A 9,427-nucleotide genomic window follows, 5' to 3' on the forward strand; every position below is an offset into this window, starting at 1 on the left:
TCACTAGATTTGGTTTTCCTAAGATTCTGCAAACTGATTGTGGTACCAATTTTACCAGTAGAAAATTTAAAAGGGAAATGGAAGAGCTTGGGGTTAAACATATAACCTCAACTCCCTATCATCCTGAAAGTCAGGGCCAGGTGGAGAGGTTCCACCAGACCTTGAAAAGTGTCTTGAAGAAATTCTGTTTCGAGACGGGTAGCGAGTGGGACAAAGAATTGCCCTATGCGTTATTTGCTATTAGATCTGTTCCAAATGAAACCCTGGGTTTCTCTCTTTTCAATTTAGTCTTTGGTCATAGTGTGAGAGGTCCTCTAGATGTGGTTAGGGAGCACTGGGAAGGGGAAACCCCAGAGATTAATATACTGGATTATATTTCGAATTTACAAGCTAAACTTCAAAATGCTTGGTCTTTTGCTCAAGAAAATTTGGCAAGAGGACAAGCTAATGAAAAGTAATTACGACATAAAAACCAGACGCAGAGATTTTTTACCAGGTGACAGGGTTCTGGTTTTGCTTCCTGTGCCCGGGAATCCTCTCAAGGCTCAATTCTCTGGGCCATGGAGAATTTTAAAGAAAATTAGTGAGGTAAATTATTTAGTTGAGACTCCTGGGTGTAGGAGGAAGTCTCAACATTGCCATGTAAATATGTTAAAGCCTTATGTTAGTAGAAACAGTGAAGAGTTAGAAGTAGAACCAATTTCTTTAGTTGATGTGGTTACCGAAGTAGATGAAAAATTGACCATTGGGCCCAATATTTTATCAAATAATTCTGATGTCCTTAATAACCTTTCTTCGAAATTTCAGCATCTGGATCCAGATAAAGCTTCTTCCCTTGTTGACTTAATAAACCAATATAAAGACCTTTTTCAGGATGAACTGGGATTGACTACTATTTTGAAGCATGATGTAGACGTTGGGGACGCCCAACCTGTGAAACAATGTCCTTACAGGTTAAACCCCGTAAAAAGGGATATAGTTAAGGAAGAGATTAAATACATGTTAGACCATAATTTGATAACGCCTAGCACTAGTCCTTGGAGTTCTCCTGTGGTTCTTGTAAAGAAGGAAGGTGGCCAAAATAGATTGTGTTTCGATTATCGAAAGGTCAACGAGGTTACTAAAACAGATTGTTATCCTTTGCCCCGGGTGGAGGACTGCATCGACTGCATAGGATCCGCTAAATTCATTAGCAAGTTCGACCTTTTAAAAGGGTACTGGCAGGTCGGTCTTACACCTCGGGTGAAGGAAGTTTCAGCATTTGTGATGGGTGACGGCCTGTATGAGAGTTTGGTTATGCCCTTCGGGATGAAAAACGCAGCTGCCACTTTTCAGAGATTAATGAACTTAGTAACCTGTGACTTGGAGGGATGTGTCGTGTACATAGACGATTTGGTGATCTATAGCGACGACTGGCCCACTCACATTAAACGAATTAAGGCATTGTTCGAGGCCCTTCGAAAAGCTGGTCTCGTTATAAATTTAAGAAAAAGTGACTTTGCTCAGGCCAAGGTTATTTACCTAGGACATGAAATCGGATTGGGCGAAGTCACTCCTAAAAAGGCGAATGTGGAAACCATCACGATTTTCCCAGTTCCTACCAACCGTAGAGGCGTGAGAAGATTCCTTGGTATGGTAGGGTATTATAATAGATTTATTAAAAATTTCTCTGACTTAGCCATTCCTTTAACAAATCTGTTGAAGAAAAATGTAAAGTTTGTTTGGGATAGTGAGTGCCAGGCGGCCTTTGAAAAGTTGAAAAGTGCCCTGACAAACTACCCACTTTTGCATCCCCGGTTTTTCTCTCCCATTCTCTTTAGCCACAGATGCGAGCGACACCGGATTGGGTGCAGTGCTCATCCAGAGAGACCAAGAAGGAATCAGCCATCCCATAGCTTTCTTCTCTAAGAAATTGTCGCCAGCCGAGAGAAAATATTCAACCATAGAAAAGAGGCCCTCACTTTAATTAAAGCGCTAAACCATTTTAATGTTTATTTATCAAACCTCTCCACCCCAATAGAAGTTTACATGGATCACAACCCATTGATTTTCATTAACCGATTTAAGAACAAAAACTTATGAATACTCAGATGGAGTTCAGTACTCCAGGAATACAACCTCATTATTAAGCATATTGCCGGTAGAAAGAATGTGGTACCTGACGCTCTGTCTAGGATTTATGAGAGAGAGTGACTGGTCATTTGTGCTTATTACTCTGTATATATTTAACCTTGTCACATTTGTTTTTTTATTACTTTAGAATTTACTGTTTAATTAGGTTTTTGTGAATCAAGTTCAGACTTTGCTTTGTTTAATCCTGCTGGTTTTTCCTAATTATGTTTAGCATTTTCTTATTAATCTAAACTCACAATTTAATTTTGCCTTAAAAAAAGAAAATAATAAATTATTTTTTTCCTGTCGGTGGGGGGCTGTGATATCAGTTTTTATCTCGTGGCTCTGTTAAAGTAAACATTTGTTTATTAATTACCGTTTAATGTTTCACCAGTTCATTTGAGCCTCGAATTCTTGGTTAGAGTTTTGTTTTGTTGTGCTTCCCCCACCGAAGGCTGTTATTTGTTAATTGGTACTCTGCTCATAAAAAGTTCTCTTTATTTTCATGTATGAGTGGTTCGTTGGTTTGGCCTTCGGCCTTCTGCCACGTTGGACTGTTTAAGAGGCGATTTACATATTTTCGTCTGGATTGACAAGAGATTGCATTCTGCCCTCCTTTAGAGAAGATCTCGTCTTTTTTTACGGCTCTGCTATATTTGGATGACTTCTTGCTTCAAGTGGGATTGTCTGCTGTTGATGATCAGTGTTGATGGATGCACATACCTGACCCCCTTCGTAACCTACGGGTGTGCTCTCGTGCTCTCAGGTGTACTGCGACCATCATCATCGCCCACATCGTGAGCTCTTGCCAATTGTTATGGTGACGCCTCCAGAATCTTCCTGCTAACAGCCGTTGTCTCGAGATCTTCTGAGGGCCGTTAGGAGGCCTTTTGGTCACGAAGAAGAGTAAGCATCTCATTCTGTGCCTTCTTTGTATCCAGAATCGACTCATTCCCTTATGGTTAAACATTAGTGTCCTGGGACGACCAATACGTCGAAGTGCCATCGAGACCGCCACTCGTTTGATAAGCTGCTTTAGTGTGAAGATTATTGCCTTGTTTTTGTGTCCGGTGTGGGGAACGTATCCATGTAATGTTATATTACCGTAAATATTGTGCAGAGTTAGGTTAAGGTTTTCGCTCTTTCTTTCATCTCCCACTTATTTCTGACTTAGTGCGGAAGTTGTTTTGTTTCTCCCTTCTCCTCGGCACTTTCTCTCTAACTATCGTTTACGTGATGGTTAACTGTGAGTTTGAATGGGAGTTGTAAGAGAATGTGTTCACGCCCTCAGCCAGTAATTCGAGGATGTGTACAAATAATTCATGTAATAAATCTAGGCATTTACGCTGAATGCTGTCTATGTTGCTGGTAAATCCTACTCTTTAGCTTGCAAGCTGTCGTAGTAAGGGTAATTTATTTATTTATCTATTTTTTGGAAGGCTCAGAAAGTGCCTGGAAATGTCATTCGAACTTTAAAAAAAATTTAAAAACTGCTTTTGATAAATTATCTTATCGGAACAACGGAGTCGAACAACATATATATATATATATATATATATATATATATATATATATATATATATATATATATATATATATATATATATATATATATATATATATATGTATATATGTATATATGTATATATATATATATATATATACATATATACATATATACATATATATATATATATATATATATATATATATATATATATATATATATATATATATATATATATATATATATATATATATATATATATATATATATATATATATATATATGTGATACTTATGTATATATGAACATTAGTCAGAAATTGCCAATATGTACATTAAGCAAGTTTGTCGTCAGTTTTAGATTCCAAAGTTTACAATTTGTTAACATTAGGCCAAACATGCCTGTTGTTCAAATTATGCAGCTCAATTTTGCCTGATGTGAATATATACTATATATAACTCAACATATATATATGGTTCAGTGTAGAAATGGAAATTAATCCTACAGACAACCCAACATTAGGGAGGTTATATAAGAGAATGCATAGCAGTTGTTGTATAAAGCTTTAGACCGTCATTCGTTGGGCTGGGTTCAAACATACCTGTTGATGAAAGTTAGAGGAATTTATTTCAGAAATTCATTTCATATTTTATAGCTGTAGCCTGATGTGCTAATACCACTGGTTCTAACCACAAAATAAGTTATGGTTCAGTGTAGAAATGGAATCATTAAGTGGTCTACAAAACTAAGGTATACTTAACTTAACAAGAGAATGCAACATGGTTAATGTAGAGACAGTTTAAAGAATTCCAATTTATTTGAATAAATACAAACATAATTAATGCAATATCAGTAAAAGAGAAATAAGTCAATAGATCTCAGGGTTCAGTCGAGTCCAATCAGAAATTTTTGCATGATCTGCCCGGGTGACAGCACGAGTTGCATTTAAATTTTTTTCTTAGGCAGCTGCATCGTCCTGATGTACATTGAGTAGTACATTGACACTTTATATATCCTTGCCCACCAGTGGCTCTTGCTGTTGCTGTTCTAATCGATAAGCAGATATCAGGAACCTCTTCAGACTTTATCAGGGACTGTTTGATTGCACTTAGATCAGCTGCTGTAAATTTTGGTCCAAGAATTTCCTCCCGACAACCTACAGTGTATAGTCCATCTTGTTCCTTGAGGACGACCACTAACAGATTTTTAGGATCTGTTGGACCACGATCGAGATCCGGGACGCGTATTCCCGAAATGTATACTGGTAGTGCACCAGCAAATTTCCAGCCAATCACAGCGCTCGCACTTGCAGTGATGTCATCACTGTGGGTAGAGCTAGTAGCCAGCATTCCCACGCCACTCTGCTCTCTTTCCATACTATCACCCATATTTGAAAGATGAATAATAAAGATAAATCCTTTAGTAGAACTTCAAAATTTGCTACTACAACCTATGTTTGGTTTGCAAATTGTATGATCGCAAGAGTCTTAACTTGAGAGTTTTACTATGATCTTTCAAATACGTATGATACCTTCAGATGATATCATACATTGTATCAGGCCTTATTTATCGTGCGTACGGCATTTATCTAATGAATAGCTGAGTTTGGGCAGACTGTTTCATCACTCATACATGCTTGTTGGTCACGAGTACAATGGCCGTTAATAGCAAAGCCTTGAATTTTGAAAGCGATGGATTCAATAACATTGTAATTGCAGAAACAAGAGATTATTTATGTCTCAGAACGAATGTCCATTCTCAAGAGGACTTAGAAGCATGGAAGCAAATCTACTTCAGAAGAACAAACACCTGCTTTAGTTAACGTCAAGAGGTTGTATGATGTTGGAGAGAGGAAAGCCTTTCACCAGAAATTTATATGCATTCACGGCGATAAACGACAGAAAGGAATCAGGAAAACCTTTACTGGGTAGGTATTGACGTGGTCCAGTTATGCTTATTAATGAAATTATGATAATGATGGTTAGGGATATCGACCATGCTGTGCAGTTTTGGTTATACTAAAGGATGGATATGGATTCTTTGGAGATAATAAGGAGAAAAATGACAAAAATGATTCTTGTTAATATCAGACCTCACATATGATGACCGATTACGGAGGCCTAACTTATTTTCACTGGAAAGATGTCTAGTCCGAGGTGATATGACTGAGTTATCCAAATGTTTCCATAGTATTAATATGGGTTCTGAAAATTAGCAGTCAACACAGAGCTACAAGCAACGGTTTCAAATTGGATAAATTTCGATTAGGAGATTATATAGGTAAGAATTGGTAGTGGACATCTGGAATAGGCTTCCAAATAGTGAAGTCATTTATTTCATAATGTTACGAACTTGCTGAATCAATAGGAATGATAAAATCTAAGAGTATATGCGAAACGAGTTACGAAATGTGAAAACAAAAAAATATTGCAGAAATTAAATAAATCTTCTTTTCATTCAATACATTAAAAGAGACATACGCAATAAGATACATGGCGTGATGGTTCAAGAAACTGTCCTCAAAAACATGTTCGCATAATATGAAATTTGTACCTCTTTTGAAGTGGCAGATATCCATCATTTTTTGGGGTCTCTCAATTCCGCACATGGCGTTCCCAGTTACCTGATCCAGCCTGGATTTCGATGAAGCATAATTAAAGTAACACGAGTTTGTGCAAATATTCAGGAGAATGAAAGAAAAAGTAATTTTGAGTAGAAAATGTTCTATAAACATATGCATTTTAAGGCGACTAAGTGAACAAGGCAAGTGCATTGATAGCCTTTTAAATAATTATGATTCTTTTCTTGCAAGTGATCTAACTTACTTAAACAATGAGCAAAAAAACGGTAATGTCTGTCTGGCTTTACGTATCAATCAAGTAAGTAGTGTAAGTGTTGCTGAGTAACATTCATTTGTGAATGCTTTGTCCTGCAGCCTCGTCATCAGAATTGTTGAACCAGCACTCATGACTGGTTCTGATGAATTCTTTAGATGGACAAGAAGAGATTTTAAAAATACACTTTACATATTTCATAGGTGTCTAATATTCGAATAAGCAAACCTACCTTTGATATAGGAGATTCATTTAGGCTTACTTTTTTTTATCGGTGTCCAGTGAATACTACTGATAGGAAGGGAAACGGATTTAATGATGCATGCATTATTTTTCTTCAAAACCTAAATAATACATTTTATCCGAGGTACTTTATTCACATCGACCTCTCTCTCCATGCTGCTTCTATACGGCATCACCGCTCCTCCCACAGGCGACTCCGACCTCTCGCTACCAACTAGCAGCACTAACGATAAGAGTTATTTTAAAATTCCCCTCATCGAAAACTAAGCCTTAAAATGCATATGTTTATAGAACATTTTCTGCTCAAAATTGCTGCTGCTTTCATTCCCCAAAATATTTGCATAAACTCGTGTTACACCATGTATATAGCGTGGACATGTAGTCTACCACTTTTAGTGTCATGTAATGTTTCGGCAGGTGTCAGGTATTAATGGACGTCAGCTTTCGTATAATAAGAAGCAAAAGTTGCATGAAGAGGGACAAATTGGTCAGAAGTCATCCCTGTTTCATTAATTAAGATGCAAGGATCGAGAGCACAATCACTCCACAGAGTCTGCTGACTGAGGCCTTCCTTGAGGCAATTGCGGCGAGTGGACCCAATAACCAGAGATGTGTTTTTTAAATATTTTGAACAAGGTATTTTCCAGGTTTTTACAAGTTTCATGATGTTTTTGCATTTTAAGTCACTATCATTCTAAGTCATTACACATGACAAGCTAGTTTTGGATATTGCATAAGGCTATTTTATTACATTATGTGCTTATATTAGCAAACTTCTTTCCTCAATGAAAGTAATTTATCCAGATTTAAAAGGAAACTAAGCTGAACTACACTACAAAATGTACTACTGCTCTTATCATCCTAAAGAGTAGTGTCGAATATTATATAATTGTTTAAAGCTTTCTATCTAGTATCTGTAAAGTTGAAGCAGGACTGATGATCTGACTTTATCACCGTTTTTAGGCATGACAACCGCACAGGCCACAAGGTTTCATTTGCTGAAAATGGGTTTGTGTGAAGATTTGTGTGGACAGGCTAACCATTCTATAAACCCATCTCCTAAATCCATTGACTACTGTATATGCGGCAAGACTGGCTGCGGAATGAACATGGTGGCTTAAATGACCTGTCAATGATGAACTCGATCAAAAAGTATGCCAAAGATAACCTGAATTAACAATAGAAACAGAAACATACAGAGACTCTTTTTCAGTAGTATTGGTGACACCATTTATGAAACGAATCCACAGGGAATTAAGGGAAGCTTCTGAAGTTGTTTTCGTTGATGCTACTGGATGCGTCGACAAGCTGAACGAACACCGCAATAGTAGCCTTCTGTACTGTTTCTTTGTGCCAGGGGGCCAGCTGCAGGCGCAGCACCTCTGGCACTGTTATTTACATCATCGCAAGACGAAGCTACTGTAGTCTTACGAGAGGTGAGTTTAGTTTATATTGTATTTTGAATTCCTAGTATTTAAGATATATCCATGTGCATAAACTGGAATTAAACTCGAAAAAGGAAATATCATCAGAAGTAGGCAGTTCTATATATGCAGAAACAAACAGAATGAGGCAAGAATGTTATTATCTGTTATTAGTTAATGGGGCAGGGGACAGGGGGTAAGGTTGAAAAAATAATTCCTATTTCTAATGTGTGTTTCACAGGTTTCACGATGGTCAAAAGTGCAGTTGGTGAAGGTGCTTTCTTTGGAAACGGAACACCACAGGCTTTCATGACAGACAACTGTGATTCCGAAAGAAAGGCGCTAGCAGCAGCTACCTGGCCATTGGCTCAGTTGTTTCTTTGTATGTTTCATTTGCAGCAGCAGGTGTGGCCACCGGTGGCTTCTGGATTCTAAACATGGCACCAAGAAGGAAAATGGCCAAGAGCTCATGGCTGTGGCCAAGAATCTCGTGTATGCTGAATCTCAAACAGAGTTTGCGCGAATTTGGAATGGATTCCAAACAAGCCCTCTTGCAGAGACACAACCCAACTTTACAAGGTATTATCATTAATCAGCACCATATATTGTTAGAATACTGTAATATAACGAGTTTTCTTACCTTAGTATTCGGACACAGTTTTTCAGTGAATTATGGCAAAGTTCTTCAACAAATTACCAGTATTTATAACTATTTCCTCAATTTAGTCTTTTTCTTACACGCTTCTTTTTTTTATGTTCCATCCTTTCTTGTCTGTCAGTCAATTTAGTGGTTTGTATTTCTTTCAGGTACCTCCATTTGTTAGTAGACAGGAAGGAGGAATGGGGACTAACCTTCCGAGCTGGTGCATTGTTGAAGGGGCATCACACCAATAATTTCTGTGAATCTACAATGTGTATAATCAAGGATATTGTCCTCAACAGGTAAATGTTATATAACTAACTCTCATGCTTTATACTGCACTACAAATTTCCGTATTGTGCTATAACATAAACAGTACTTTGGCTTGTAAGACGGTTGTGACACCATGAACTTAGATAATGGTGCACAGTATATAAATCTGACGGTTTTAATTAGTTTTTTTTATATAAATATGATGAAATTAAAACAACTGTAATGTAAATACTTGTAACAGGAGAAAATGTTGTATTATTTCTTCTAATGTCACACTTGTATAAGTGACTTCAGGATTATCCTTTACCTCTTTTACCTACCCTTCTAGTGTGTGGTCAGGTCATATTTGTATATGCAAGGTCATGATTATCGTTTCTTTTCCACTCCATTCCTG

General features: G+C 37.2%; 1 pseudogene; it reads left to right on the top strand.

The window, feature by feature from the left end:
• Positions 1–648: 648 nt before the first annotated feature.
• The window catches only part of LOC136840390 (uncharacterized), a 9,889-nt pseudogene continuing 1,110 nt past the window's right edge, over positions 649–9,427 (top strand).

Source organism: Macrobrachium rosenbergii, chromosome 7 (genome assembly GCF_040412425.1).
Source record: "Macrobrachium rosenbergii isolate ZJJX-2024 chromosome 7, ASM4041242v1, whole genome shotgun sequence".
In the NCBI taxonomy this organism is placed as follows: Eukaryota; Metazoa; Arthropoda; class Malacostraca; order Decapoda; family Palaemonidae; genus Macrobrachium; species Macrobrachium rosenbergii.